Source organism: Cervus elaphus, chromosome 32, assembly GCF_910594005.1.
Source record: "Cervus elaphus chromosome 32, mCerEla1.1, whole genome shotgun sequence".
Taxonomy (NCBI): domain Eukaryota; kingdom Metazoa; phylum Chordata; class Mammalia; order Artiodactyla; family Cervidae; genus Cervus; species Cervus elaphus.
In genome coordinates, this window is record NC_057846.1 from 2,870,247 (window position 1) to 2,885,854 (window position 15,608).

The window sequence follows — 15,608 nt, forward strand, 5'->3', positions numbered from 1 at the left end:
AAGGCAATTGGGACGCCTCTCCACCTGAGACGGGAGACCAAGGGTCCCTTTCCACGTGCCACAGGAATCCTGGGACTCCTATCAAGTTTCATGAGGAGTCAGGCATCGTCTCCTTTGGAGGCACTGATCTCCGCGTACCTCTGGAGTTTTCAAAGGATGTGAGGCCTCCGGTCGCGATGAGGTGGGGAACTAGGTCTTTCTCTGTTGTCTCCACAGGGGATTCAGACATCCTTTCGTCCTGGGAGATGCAAGACGAGCCTGCATTGAAGTCACTACAGGGATATCCGGCCTTATTTCGAGTCAGGGCATCGCGGTGTCCATTCCACTTGAGGCCGCAAACTCAGGGTCCCTCTCACATACCTAGAGCTGAGAGAAGCCTCCTCTTGAGGTGCTTGTGGTAAGGTGGTATTCCTCTGGAGACGAATCCAGGGACTAACCTCTCATCTCGAGTTGATTTTTGGTCCACAGAGTTCTTTCGTGTTGCTACAGTGACCTCAGGATCCCTCTAGCCTTGAAACAGTGTTCTTGGGGTTTCTCTGGAGTGCCATCAAGGAAATCAAGGCTCCTTTCATGTGTGATGTGCAACACGGAATTGCTCTGCACGCAGTGCAGGGGAATCGGGCCTCATCTCGCATCGAAGGGGAAGTCTCATGGTTTTTCTCGAGTTGCGGCGGGAACCTGGGGTATATTCTCGAGTTACGACGGGGATGGCCCTTCCACCCACGTGTTTGTTCAGCCACGTCAGGACTCCTGCCTAGTTGCGAGGGACAACTCGGGATTCTCCTCGAGGCTTGGCAGGGCAATTGGAACGCCTCTCCAGCTGAGGCGGGAGACCAAGTGTCCCTTTCCACGTGCCACAAGAATCCTGGGACTCCTATCAAGTTTCACGAGGAGTCAGGCATCGTCTCCTTTGGAGGCACTGATCTCCGCGTACCTCTGGAGTTTTCAAAGGATGTGAGGCCTCCGGTCGCGTTGAGGTGGGGAACTAGGTGTTTCTCTGTGGTCTCCACAGGGGATTCAGACATCCTTTCTTCTTGGGAGATGCAAGACGAGCCTGCATTCAAGTCACTGCAGGGATATCCGGCCTTATTTCGAGTCAGGGCATCGCGGTGTCCATTCCACTTGAGGCCGCAAACTCAGGATCCCTCTCACATACCTAGAGCTGAGAGAAGCCTCCTCTTGAGGTGCTTGTGGTAAGGTGGTATTCCTCTGGAGTCGAAGCCAGGGACTAACCTCTCATCTCGTGTTGATTTTTGGCCCACGGAGCTCTTTCGTGTTGCTACAGTGACCTCAGGATCCCTCTAGCCTTGAAACAGTGTTCTTGGGGTTTCTCTGGAGTGCCATCAAGGAAATCAAGGCTCCTTTCATGTGTGATGTGCAACACGGAATTGCTCTGCACGCAGTGCAGGGGAATCGGGCCTCATCTCGCGGCGAGGGGGAAGTCTCATGGTTTTTCTCGAGTTGCGGCGGGAACCTGGGGTATATTCTCGAGTTACGACGGGGATGGCCCTTCCACACACCTGTGTGTTCAGCCACGTCAGGACTCCTGCCTAGTTGCGAGGGACAACTCGGGATTCTCCTCGAGGCTTTGCAGGGCAATTGGGACGCCTCTCCAGCTGAGGCGGGAGACCAAGGGTCCCTTTCCACGTGCCACAGGAATCCTGGGACTCCTATCAAGTTTCACGAGGAGTCAGGCATCGTCTCCTTTGGAGGCACTGATCTCCGCGTACCTCTGGAGTTTTCAAAGGATGTGAGGCCTCCAGTCGCGATGAGGTGGGGAACTAAGTCTTTCTCTGTGCTTTCCACAGGGGATTCAGACATCCTTTCGTCCTGGGAGATGCAAGACGAGCCTGCATTGAAGTCACTGCAGGGATATCCAGCCTTATTTCGAGTCAGGGCATCGCGGTGTCCATTCCACTTGAGGCCGCAAACTCAGGGTCCCTCTCACATACCTAGAGCTGAGAGAAGCCTCCTCTTGAGGTGCTTGTGGTAAGGTGGTATTCCTCTGGAGTCGAAGCCAGGGACTAACCTCTCATCTCGAGTTGATTTTTGGCCCACAGAGCTCTTTCGTGTTGCTACAGTGACCTCAGGATCCCTCTAGCCTTGAAACAGTGTTCTTGGGGTTTCTCTGGAGTGCCATCAAGGAAATCAAGGCTCCATTCATGTGTGATGTGCAACACGGAATTGCTCTGCACGCAGTGCAGGGGAATCGGGCCTCATCTCGCGGCGAGTGGGAAGTCTCATGGTTTTTCTCGAGTTGCGGCGGGAACCTGGGGTATATTCTCGAGTTACGACGGGGATGGCCCTTCCACACACGTGTTTGTTCAGCCACGTCAGGACTCCTGCCTAGTTGCGAGGGACAACTCGGGATTCTCCTCGATGCTTGGCAGGGCAATTGGGACGTCTCTCCAGCTGAGGCGGGAGACTAAGGGTCCCTTTCCACGTGCCACAAGAATCCTGGGACTCCTATCAAGTTTCACGAGGAGTCAGGCATCGTCTCCTTTAGAGGCACTGATCTCCGCGTACCTCTGGAGTTTTCAAAGGATGTGAGGCCTCCGGTCGCGATGAGGTGGGGAACTAGGTGTTTCTCTGTGATCTCCACAGGGGATTAAGACATCCTTTCTTCTTGGGAGATGCAAGACGAGCCTGCATTCAAGTCACTGCAGGGATATCCTTGCTTATTTCGAGTCAGGGCATCGCGGTGTCCATTCCACTTGAGGCCGCAAACTCAGGATCCCTCTCACATACCTAGAGCTGACAGAAGCCTCCTCTTGAGGTGCTTGTGGTAAGGTGGTATTCCTCAGGAGTCGAAGCCAGGGACTAACCTCTCATCTCGTGTTGATTCTTGGTCCACGGAGCTCTTTCGTGTTGCTACAGTGACCTCAGGATCCCTCTAGCCTTGAAACAGTGTTCTTGGGGTTTCTCTGGAGTGCCATCAAGGAAATCAAGGCTCCTTTCATGTGTGATGTGCAACACGGAATTGCTCTGCACGCAGTGCAGGGGAATCGGGCCTCATCTCGCGGCGAGGGGGAAGTCTCATGGTTTTTCTCGAGTTGCGGCGGGAACCTGGGGTATATTCTCGAGTTGCGATGGGGATGGCCCTTCCACACACGTGTGTGTTCAGCCATGTCACTACTCCTGCCTAGTTGCGAGGGACAACTCGGGATTCTCCTCGAGGCTTGGCAGGACAATTGGGACGCCTCTCCAGCTGAGACGGGAGACGAAGGGTCCCTTTCCACGTGCCAGAGGAATCCTGGGTCTCCTATCAAGTTTCACGAGGAGTCAGGCATCGTCTCCTTTGGAGGTACTGATCTCCGCATACCTCTGGAGTTTTCAAAGGATTTGAGGCCTCCTGTCGCGATGAGGTGGGGAACTAGGTCTTTCTCTGTGGTCTCCACAGGGGATTCAGACACCCTTTCGTCTTGGGAGATGCAAGACGAGCCTGCATTCCAGTCACTGCAGGGATATCCAGCCTTATTTCGAGTCAGGGCATCGCGGTGTCCATTCCACTTGAGGCCCCAAACTCAGGGGCCCTCTCACATACCTAGAGCTGAGAGAAGCCTCCTCTTGAGGTGCTTGTGGTAAGGTGGTATTCCTCTGGAGTCGAAGCCAGGGACTAACCTCTCATCTCAAGTTGATTTTTGGCCCACGGAGCTCTTTCGTGTTGCTACAGTGACCTCAGGATCCCTCTAGCCTTGAAACAGTGTTCTTGGGGTTTCTCTGGAGTGCCATCAAGGAAATCAAGGCTCCTTTCATGTGTGATGTGCAACACAGAATTGCTCTGCACGCAGTGCAGGGGAATCGGGCCTCATCTCGCAGCGAGGGGGAAGTCTCATGGTTTTTCTCGAGTTGCGGCGGGAACCTGGGGTATATTCTCGAGTTACGACGGGGATGGCCCTTCCAAACATGTGTTTGTTCAGCCACGTCAGGACTCTTCCCTAGTTGCGAGACACAACTCGGGATTCTCCTCGAGGCTTGGCAAGGCAATTGGGACGCCTCTCCAGCTGAGGCGGGAGACCAAGGGCCCCTTTCCACGTGCCACAGGAATCCTGGGACTCCTATCAAGTTTCACGAGGAGTCAGGCATCGTCTCCTTTGGAGGCACTGATCTCCGCGTACCTCTGGAGTTTTCAAAGGATGTGAGGCCTCAGGTCGCGATGAGGTGGGGAACTAGGTCTTTCTCTGTGGTCTCCACAGGGGATTGAGACATCCTTTCATCTTGGGAGATGCAAGACGAGCCTGCATTCAAGTCACTGCAGGGATATCCAGCCTTATTTCGCGTCAGGGCATCGCGGTGTCCATTCCACTTGAGGCCGCAAACTCAGGGTCCCTCTCACATACCTAGAGCTGAGAGAAGCCTCCTCTTGAGGTGCTTGTGGTAAGGTGGTATTCCTCTGGAGTCGAAGCCAGGGACTAACCTCTCATCTCGAGTTGATTTTTGGCCCACAGAGCTCTTTCGTGTTGCTACAGTGACCTCAGGATCCCTCTAGCCTTGAAACAGTGTTCTTGGGGTTTCTCTGGAGTGCCATGAAGGAAATCAAGGCTCCTTTCATGTGTGATGTGCAACACAGAATTGCTCTGCACACAGTGCAGGGGAATCGGGCCTCATCTCGCGGCGAGGGGGAAGTCTCATGGTTTTTCTCGAGTTGCGGCGGGAACCTGGGGTATATTCTCGAGTTACGACGGGGATGGGCCTTCCACCCACGTGTTTGTTCAGCCATGTCAGGACTCTTGCCTAGTTGCGAGACACAACTCGGGATTCTCTTCGAGGCTTGGCAAGGCAATAGGGACGCCTCTCCACCTGAGACGGGAGACCAAGGGTCCCTTTCCACGTGCCACAGGAATCCTGGGACTCCTATCAAGTTTCACGAGGAGTCAGGCATCGTCTCCTTTGGAGGCACTGATCTCCGCGTACCTCTGGATTTTTCAAAGGATGTGAGGCCTCCGGTCGCGATGAGGTGGGGAACTAGGTCTTTCTCTGTTGTCTCCACAGGGGATTCAGACATCCTTTCGTCCTGGGAGATGCAAGACGAGCCTGCATTGAAGTCACTGCAGGGATATCCGGCCTTATTTCGAGTCAGGGCATCGCGGTGTCCATTCCACTTGAGGCCGCAAACTCAGGGTCCCTCTCACATACCTAGAGCTGAGAGAAGCCTCCTCTTGAGGTGCTTCTGGTAAGGTGGTATTCCTCTGGAGACGAATCCAGGGACTAACCTCTCATCTCGAGTTGATTTTTGGTCCACAGAGTTCTTTCGTGTTGCTACAGTGACCTCAGGATCCCTCTAGCCTTGAAACAGTGTTCTTGGGGATTCTCTGGAGTGCCATCAAGGAAATCAAGGCTCCTTTCATGTGTGATGTGCAACACGGAATTGCTCTGCACGCAGTGCAGGGGAATCGGGCCTCATCTCGCATCGAGGGGGAAGTCTCATGGTTTTTCTCGAGTTGCGGCGGGAACCTGGGGTATATTCTCGAGTTACGACGGGGATGGCCCTTCCACCCACGTGTTTGTTCAGCCACGTCAGGACTCCTGCCTAGTTGCGAGGGACAAATCGGGATTCTCCTCGAGGCTTGGCAGGGCAATTGGAACGCCTCTCCAGCTGAGTCGGGAGACCAAGTGTCCCTTTCCACGTGCCACAAGAATTCTGGGACTCCTATCAAGTTTCACGAGGAGTCAGGCATTGTCTCCTTTGGAGGCACTGATCTCCGCGTACCTCTGGAGTTTTCAAAGGATGTGAGGCCTCCGGTCGCGTTGAGGTGGGGAACTAGGTGTTTCTCTGTGGTCTCCACAGGGGATTCAGACATCCTTTCTTCTTGGGAGATGCAAGACGAGCCTGCATTCAAGTCACTGCAGGGATATCCGGCCTTATTTCGAGTCAGGGCATCGCGGTGTCCATTCCACTTGAGGCCGCAAACTCAGGATCCCTCTCACATACCTAGAGCTGAGAGAAGCCTCCTCTTGAGGTGCTTGTGGTAAGGTGGTATTCCTCAGGAGTCGAAGCCAGGAACTAACCTCTCATCTCGTGTTGATTCTTGGTCCACGGAGCTCTTTCGTGTTGCTACAGTGACCTCAGGATCCCTCTAGCCTTGAAACAGTGTTCTTGGGGTTTCTCTGGAGTGCCATCAAGGAAATCAAGGCTCCTTTCATGTGTGATGTGCAACACGGAATTGCTCTGCACGCAGTGCAGGGGAATCGGGCCTAATCTTGCGGCGAGGGGGAAGTCTCATGGTTTTTCTCGAGTTGCGGCGGGAACCTGGGGTATATTCTCGAGTTACGACGGGGATGGCCCTTCCACACACGTGTTGGTTCAGCCATGTCAGGACTCCTGCCTAGTTGCGAGGGACAACTCGGGATTCTCCTCGAGGCTTGGCAGGACAATTGGGACGCCTCTCCAGCTGAGACGGGAGACGAAGGGTCCCTTTCCACGTGCCACAGGAATCCTGGGTCTCCTATCAAGTTTCACGAGGAGTCAGGCATCGTCTCCTTTGGAGGCACTGATCTCCGCATACCTCTGGAGTTTTCAAAGGATTTGAGGCCTCCTGTCGCGATGAGGTGGGGAACTCGGTCTTTCTCTGTGGTCTTCACAGGGGATTCAGACACCCTTTCGTCTTGGGAGATGCAAGACGAGCCTGCATTCCAGTCACTGCAGGGATATCCGGCCTTATTTCGAGTCAGGGCATCGCGGTGTCCATTCCACTTGAAGCCCCAAACTCAGGGTCCCTCTCACATACCTAGACCTGAGAGAAGCCTCCTCTTCAGGTGCTTGTGGTAAGGTGGTATTCCTCTAGAGTCGAAGCCAGTGACTAACCTCTCATCTCGAGTTAATTTTTGGCCGACGGAGCACTTTCGTGTTGCTACAGTGACCTCAGGATCCCTCTAGCCTTGAAACAGTGTTCTTGGGGTTTCTCTGGAGTGCCATGAAGGAAATCAAGGCTCCTTTCATGTGTGATGTGCAACACAGAATTGCTCTGCACGCAGTGCAGGGGAATCGGGCCTCATCTCGCGGCGAGGGGGAAGTCTCATGGTTTTTCTCGAGTTGCGGCGGGAACCTGGGGTATATTCTCGAGTTACGAAGGGGATGGCCCCTCCACACACGTGTTTGTTCAACCATGTCAGGACTCTTGCCTAGTTGCGAGACACAACTCGGGATTCTCCTCGAGGCTTGGCAAGGCAATTGGGACGCCTCTCCAGCTGAGGCGGGAGACCAAGGGTCCTTTTCCACGTGCCACAGGAATCCTGGGACTCCTATCAAGTTTCACGAGGAGTCAGGCATCGTCTCCTTTGGAGGCACTGATCTCCGCGTACCTCTGGAGTTTTCAAAGGATGTGAGGCCTCCGGTCGCGATGAGGTCGGGAACTAGGTCTTTCTCTGTGGTCTCCACAGGGGATTCAGACATCCTTTCGTCCTGGGAGATGCAAGACACGCCTGCATTGAAGTCACTGCAGGGATATCCGGCCTTATTTCGAGTCAGGGCATCGCGGTGTCCATTCCACTTGAGGCCGCAAACTCAGGGTCCCTCTCACATACCTAGAGCTGAGAGAAGCCTCCTCTTGAGGTGCTTGTGGTAAGGTGGTATTCCTCTGGAGACGAATCCAGGGACTAACCTCTCTTTTCGAGTTGATTTTTGATCCACAGAGTTCTTTCGTGTTGCTACAGTGACCTCAGGATCCCTCTATCCTTGAAACAGTGTTCTTGGGGTTTCTCTGGAGTGCCATCAAGGAAATCAAGGCTCCTTTCATGTGTGATGTGCAAGATGGAATTGCTCTGCACGCAGTACAGGGGAATCGGGCCTCATCTCGCATCGAGAGGGAAGTCTCATGGTTTTTCTCGAGTTGCGGCGGGAACCTGGGGTATATTCTCGAGTTACGACGGGGATGGCCCTTCCACCCACGTGTTTGTTCAGCCACGTCAGGACTCCTGCCTAGTTGCGAGGGACAACTCGGGATTCTCCTCGAGCCTTGGCAGGGCAATTGGAACGCCTCTCCAGCTGAGGCGGGAGACCAAGGGTCCCTTTTCACGTGCCACAGGAATCCTGGGACTCCTATCAAATTTCACGAGGAGTCAGGCATCGTCTCCTTTGGAGGCACTGATCTCCGCGTACCTCTGGAGTTTTCAAAGGATGTGAGGCCTCCGGTCGCGATGAGGTGGGGAACTAGGTCTTTCTCTGTGGTCTCCACAGGGGATTCAGACATCCTTTCTTCTTGGGAGATGCAAGACGAGCCTGCATTCAAGTCACTGCAGGGATATCCAGCCTTATTTCGAGTCAGGGCATCGCGGTGTCCATTCCACTTGAGGCCGCAAACTTAGGGTCTCTCTCACATACCTAGAGCTGAGAGAAGCCTCCTCTTAACGTGCTTGTGGTAAGGTGGTATTCCTCAGGAGTCGAAGCCAGGGACTAACCTCTCATCTCGAGTTGATTTTTGGTCCACGGAGCTCTTTCGTGTTGCTACAGTGACCTCAGGATCCCTCTAGCCTTGAAACAGTGTTCTTGGGGTTTCTCTGGAGTGCCATCAAGGAAATCAAGGCTCCTTTCATGTGTGATGTGCAACACGGAATTGCTCTGCACGCAGTGCAGGGGAATCGGGCCTTATCTCGCGGCGAGGGGGAAGTCTCATGGTTTTTCTCGAGTTGCGGCGGGAACCTGGGATATATTCTCCAGTTACGACGGGGAGGGCCCTTCCACCCACGTGTTTGTTCAGCCACGTCAGGACTCCTGCCTAGTTGCGAGGGACAACTCGGCATACTCCTCGAGGCTTGGCAGGGCAATTGGAACGCCTCTCCAGCTGAGGCGGGAGACCAAGGGTCCCTTTCCACGTGCCACAAGAATCCTGGGACTCCTATCAAGTTTCACGAGGAGTCAGGCATCGTCTCCTTTGGAGGCACTGATCTCCGCGTACCTCTGGAGTTTTCAAAGGATGTGAGGCCTCCGGTCGCGATGAGGTGGGGAACTAGGTGTTTCTCTGTGGTCTCCACACGGGATTCAGACATCCTTTCATCTTGGGAGATGCAAGACGAGCCTGCATTCAAGTCACTGCAGGGATATCCGGACTTATTTCGAGTCAGGGCATCGCGGTGTCCATTCCACTTGAGGCGGCAAACTCAGGATCCCTCTCACATACCTAGAGCTGAGAGAAGCATCCTCTTGAGGTGCTTGTGGTAAGGTGGTATTCCTCAGGAGTCGAAGCCAGGGACTAACCTCTCATCTCGTGTTGATTCTTGGTCCACGGAGCTCTTTCGTGTTGCTACAGTGACCTCAGGATCCCTCTAGCCTTGAAACAGTGTTCTTGGGGTTTCTCTGGAGTGCCATTAAGGAAATCAAGGCTTCTTTCATGTGTGATGTGCAACACGGAATTGCTCTGCACGCAGTGCAGGGGAATCGGGCCTCATCTCGCGGCGAGGGGGAAGTCTCATGGTTTTTCTCGAGTTGCGGCGGGAACCTGGGGTATATTCTCGAGTTACGACGGGGATGGCCCTTCCACACACGTGTGTGTTCAGCCATGTCAGGACTCCTGCCTAGTTGCGAGGGACAACTCGGGATTCTCCTCGAGGCTTTGCAGAGCAATTGGGACGCCTCTCCAGCTGAGACGGGAGACCAAGGGTCCCTTTCCACGTGCCACAGGAATCCTGGGTCTCCTATCAAGTTTCACGAGGAGTCAGGCATCGTCTCCTTTGGAGGCACTGATCTCCGCATACCTCTGGAGTTTTCAAAGGATTTGAGGCCTCCTGTCGCGATGAGGTGAGGAACTAGGTCTTTCTCTGTGGTCTCCACAGGGGATTCAGACACCCTTTCGTCTTGGGAGATGCAAGACAAGCCTGCATTCCAGTCACTGCAGGGATATCCGGCCTTATTTCGAGTCAGGGCATCGCGGTGTCCATTCCACTTGAGGCCGCAAACTCAGGGTCCCTCTCACATACCTAGAGCTGAGAGAAGACTCCTCTTGAGGTGCTTGTGGTAAGGTGGTATTCCTCTGGAGTCGAAGCCAGGGACTAACCTCTCATCTCGAGTTGATTTTTGGTCCACGGAGCTCTTTCGTGTTGCTACAGTGACCTCAGGATCCCTCTAGCCTTGAAACAGTGTTCTTGGGGTTTCTCTGGAGTGCCATGAAGGAAATCAAGGCTCCTTTCATGTGTGATGTGCAACACAGAATTGCTCTGCACGCAGTGCAGGGGAATCGGGCCTCATCTCGCGGCGAGGGGGAAGTCTCATGGTTTTTCTCGAGTTGCGGCGGGAACCTGGGGTATATTCTCGAGTTACGACGGGGATGGCCCTTCAAAACACGTGTTTGTTCAGCCACGTCAGGACTCTTGCCTAGTTGCGAGACACAACTCAGGATTCTCCTCGAGGCTTGGCAAGGCAATTGGGACGCCTCTCCAGCTGAGGCGGGAGACCAAGGGTCCCTTTCCACGTGCCACAGGAATCCTGGGACTCCTATCAAGTTTCACGAGGAGTCAGGCATCGTCTCCTTTGGAGGCACTGATCTCCGCGTACCTCTGCAGTTTTCAAAGGATGTGAGGCCTCCGGTCGCGATGAGGTGGGGAACTAGGTCTTTCTCTGTGGTCTCCACAGGGGACTCAGACATCCTTTCATCTTGGGAGATGCAAGACGAGCCTGCATTCAAGTCACTGCAGGGATATCCAGCCTTATTTCGCGTCAGGGCATCGCGGTGTCCATTCCACTTGAGACCGCAAACTCAGGGTCCCTCTCACATACCTAGAGCTGAGAAAAGCCTCCTCTTGAAGTGCTTGTGGTAAGGTGGTATTCCTCTGGAGTCGAAGCCAGGGACTAACCTCTCATCTCGAGTTGATTTTTGGCCCACGGAGCTCTTTCGTGTTGCTACAGTGACCTCAGGATCCCTCTAGCCTTGAAACAGTGTTCTTGGGGTTTCTCTGGAGTGCCATGAAGGAAATCAAGGCTCCTTTCATGTGTGATGTGCAACACGGAATTGCTCTGCACCCAGTGCAGGGGAATCGGGCCTCATCTCGCGGCGAGGGGGAAGTCTCATGGTTTTTCTCGAGTTGCGGCGGGAACCTGGGGTATATTCTCGAGTTACGACGGGGATGGCCCTTCCACCCACGTGTTTGTTCAGCCACGTCAGGACTCCTGCCTAGTTGCGAGGGACAACTCGGGATTCTCCTCGAGGCTTTGCAGGGCAATTGGGACGCCTCTCCAGCTGAGACGGGAGACCAAGGGTCCCTTTCCACGTGCCACAGGAATCCTGGGTCTCCTATCAATTTTCACGAGGAGTCAGGCATCGTCTCCTTTGGAGGCACTGCTCTCCGCGTACCTCTGGAGTTTTCAAAGGATGTGAGGCCTCCGGTCGCGATGAGGTGGGGAATTAGGTCTTTCTCTGTGGTCTCCACAGGGGATTCAGACATCCTTTCATCTTGGGAGATGCAAGACGAGCCTGCATTCAAGTCACTGCAGGGATATCCAGCCTTATTTCGCGTCAGGGCATCGCGGTGTCCATTCCACTTGAGGCCGCAAACTCAGGGTCCCTCTCACATACCTAGAGCTGAGAGAAGCCTCCTCTTGAGGTGCTTGTGGTAAGGTGGTATTCCTCTGGAGTCGAAGCCAGGGACTAACCTCTCATCTCGAGTTGATTTTTGGCCCACGGAGCTCTTTCGTGTTGCTACAGTGACCTCAGGATCCCTCTAGCCTTGAAACAGTGTTCTTGGGGTTTCTCTGGAGTGCCATAAAGGAAATCAAGGCTTCTTTCATGTGTGATGTGCAACACGGAATTGCTCTGCACGCAGTGCAGGGGAATCGGGCCTCATCTCGCGGCGAGGGGGAAGTCTCATGGTTTTTCTCGAGTTGCGGCGGGAACCTGGGGTATATTCTCGAGTTACGACGGGGATGGCCCTTCCACCCACGTGTTTCTTCAGCCACGTCAGGACTCCTGCCTACTTGCGAGGGACAACTCTGGATTCTCCTCGAGGCTTGGCAAGGAAATTGGGACGCCTCTCCAGCTGAGGCGGGAGACCAAGGGTCCCTTTCCAAGTGCCACAGGAATCCTGGGACTCCTATCAAGTTTCACGAGGAGTCAGGCATCGTCTCCTTTGGAGGCACTGATCTCCGCGTACCTCTGGAGTTTTCAAAGGATTTGAGGCCTCCGGTCGCGATGAGGTGGGGAACTAGGTCTTTCTCTGTGGTCTCCACAGGGGATTCAGACATCCTTTCATCTTGCGAGATGGAAGACGAGCCTGCATTCAAGTCACTGCAGGGATATCCAGCCTTATTTCGAGTCAGGGCATCGCGGTGTCCATTCCACTTGAGGCCGCAATCTCAGGGTCCCTCTCACATACCTAGAGATGAGAGAAGCCTCCTCTTGAGGTGCTTGTGGTAAGGTGGTATTCCTCTGGAGACGAATCCAGGGACTAACCTCTCTTTTCGAGTTGATTTGTGGTCCATAGAGTTTTTCGTGTTGCTACAGTGACCTCAGGATCCCTCTAGCCTTGAAACAGTGTTCTTGGGGTTTCTCTGGAGTGCCATCAAGGAAATCAAGGCTCCTTTCATGTGTGATGTGCAACACGGAATTGCTCTGCACGCAGTACAGGGGAATCAGGCCTCATCTCGCATCGAGGGGGAAGTCTCATGGTTTTTCTCGAGTTGCGGCGGGAACCTGGGGTATATTCTCGAGTTACGACGGCGATGGCCCTTCCACCCACGTGTTTGTTCAGCCACGTCAGGACTCCAGCCTAGTTGCGAGGGACAACTCGGGATTCTCCTCGAGGCTTGGCAGGGCAATTGGAACGCCTCTCCAACTGAGGCGGGAGACCAAGGGTCCCTTTCCACGTGCCACAAGAATCCTGGGACTCCTATCAAGTTTCACGAGGAGTCAGGCATCGTCTCCTTTGGAGGCACTGATCTCCGCGTACCTCTGGAGTTTTCAAAGGATGTGAGGCCTCCGGTCGCGATGAGGTGGGGAACTAGGTGTTTCTCTGTGGTCTCCACAGGGGATTCAGACATCCTTTCATCTTGGGAGATGCAAGACGAGCCTGCATTCAAGTCACTGCAGGGATATCCGGACTTATTTCGAGTCAGGGCATCGCGGTGTCCATTCCACTTGAGGCGGCAAACTCAGGATCCCTCTCACATACCTAGAGCTGAGAGAAGCATCCTCTTGAGGTGCTTGTGGTAAGGTGGTATTCCTCAGGAGTCGAAGCCAGGGACTAACCTCTCATCTCGTGTTGATTCTTGGTCCACGGAGCTCTTTCGTGTTGCTACAGTGACCTCAGGATCCCTCTAGCCTTGAAACAGTGTTCTTGGGGTTTCTCTGGAGTGCCATCAAGGAAATCAAGGCTCCTTTCATGTGTGATGTGCAACACGGAATTGCTCTGCACCCAGTGCAGGGGAATCGGGCCTCATCTCGCGGCGAGGGGGAAGTCTCATGGTTTTTCTCGAGTTGCGGCGGGAACATGGGGTATATTCTCGAGTTACGACGGGGATGGCCCTTCCACACACGTGTGTGTTCAGCCATGTCAGGACTCCTGCCTAGTTGCGAGGGACAACTCGGGATTCTCCTCGAGGCTTTGCAGAGCAATTGGGACGCCTCTCCAGCTGAGACGGGAGACAAAGGGTCCCTTTCCAAGTGCCACAGGAATCCTGGGTCTCCTATCAAGTTTCACGAGGAGTCAGGCATCGTCTCCTTTGGAAGCACTGATCTCCGCATACCTCTGGAGTTTTCAAAGGATATGAGGCCTCCTGTCGCGATGAGGTGGGGAACTAGGTCTTTCTCTGTGGTCTCCACAGGGGACTCAGACATCCTTTCATCTTGGGAGATGCAAGACGAGCCTGCATTCAAGTCACTGCAGGGATATCCAGCCTTATTTCGCGTCAGGGCATCGCGGTGTCCATTCCACTTGAGACCGCAAACTCAGGGTCCCTCTCACATACCTAGAGCTGAGAAAAGCCTCCTCTTGAAGTGCTTGTGGTAAGGTGGTATTCCTCTGGAGTCGAAGCCAGGGACTAACCTCTCATCTCGAGTTGATTTTTGGCCCACGGAGCTCTTTCGTGTTGCTACAGTGACCTCAGGATCCCTCTAGCCTTGAAACAGTGTTCTTGGGGTTTCTCTGGAGTGCCATGAAGGAAATCAAGGCTCCTTTCATGTGTGATGTGCAACACGGAATTGCTCTGCACGCAGTGCAGGGGAATCGGGCCTTATCTCGCGGCGAGGGGGAAGTCTCATGGTTTTTCTCGAGTTGCGGCGGGAACCTGGGATATATTCTCCAGTTACGACGGGGAGGGCCCTTCCACCCACGTGTTTGTTCAGCCACGTCAGGACTCCTGCCTAGTTGCGAGGGACAACTCGGCATACTCCTCGAGGCTTGGCAGGGCAATTGGAACGCCTCTCCAGCTGAGGCGGGAGACCAAGGGTCCCTTTCCACGTGCCACAGGAATCCTGGGACTCCTATCAAGTTTCACGAGGAGTCAGGCATCGTCTCCTTTGGAGGCACTGATCTCCGCGTACCTCTGGAGTTTTCAAAGGATGTGAGGCCTCCGGTCGCGATGAGGTGGGGAACTAGGTGTTTCTCTGTGGTCTCCACACGGGATTCAGACATCCTTTCATCTTGGGAGATGCAAGACGAGCCTGCATTCAAGTCACTGCAGGGATATCCGGACTTATTTCGAGTCAGGGCATCGCGGTGTCCATTCCACTTGAGGCGGCATACTCAGGATCCCTCTCACATACCTAGAGCTGAGAGAAGCATCCTCTTGAGGTGCTTGTGGTAAGGTGGTATTCCTCAGGAGTCGAAGCCAGGGACTAACCTCTCATCTCGTGTTGATTCTTGGTCCACGGAGCTCTTTCGTGTTGCTACAGTGACCTCAGGATCCCTCTAGCCTTGAAACAGTGTTCTTGGGGTTTCTCTGGAGTGCCATTAAGGAAATCAAGGCTTCTTTCATGTGTGATGTGCAACACGGAATTGCTCTGCACGCAGTGCAGGGGAATCGGGCCTCATCTCGCGGCGAGGGGGAAGTCTCATGGTTTTTCTCGAGTTGCGGCGGGAACCTGGGGTATATTCTCGAGTTACGACGGGGATGGCCCTTCCACACACGTGTGTGTTCAGCCATGTCAGGACTCCTGCCTAGTTGCGAGGGACAACTCGGGATTCTCCTCGAGGCTTTGCAGAGCAATTGGGACGCCTCTCCAGCTGAGACGGGAGACCAAGGGTCCCTTTCCACGTGCCACAGGAATCCTGGGTCTCCTATCAAGTTTCACGAGGAGTCAGGCATCGTCTCCTTTGGAGGCACTGATCTCCGCATACCTCTGGAGTTTTCAAAGGATTTGAGGCCTCCTGTCGCGATGAGGTGAGGAACTAGGTCTTTCTCTGTGGTCTCCACAGGGGATTCAGACACCCTTTCGTCTTGGGAGATGCAAGACAAGCCTGCATTCCAGTCACTGCAGGGATATCCGGCCTTATTTCGAGTCAGGGCATCGCGGTGTCCATTCCACTTGAGGCCGCAAACTCAGGGTCCCTCTCACATACCTAGAGCTGAGAGAAGCCTCCTCTTGAGGTGCTTGTGGTAAGGTGGTATTCCTCTGGAGTCGAAGCCAGGGACTAACCTCTCATCTCGAGTTGATTTTTGGTCCACGGAGCTCTTTCGTGTTGCT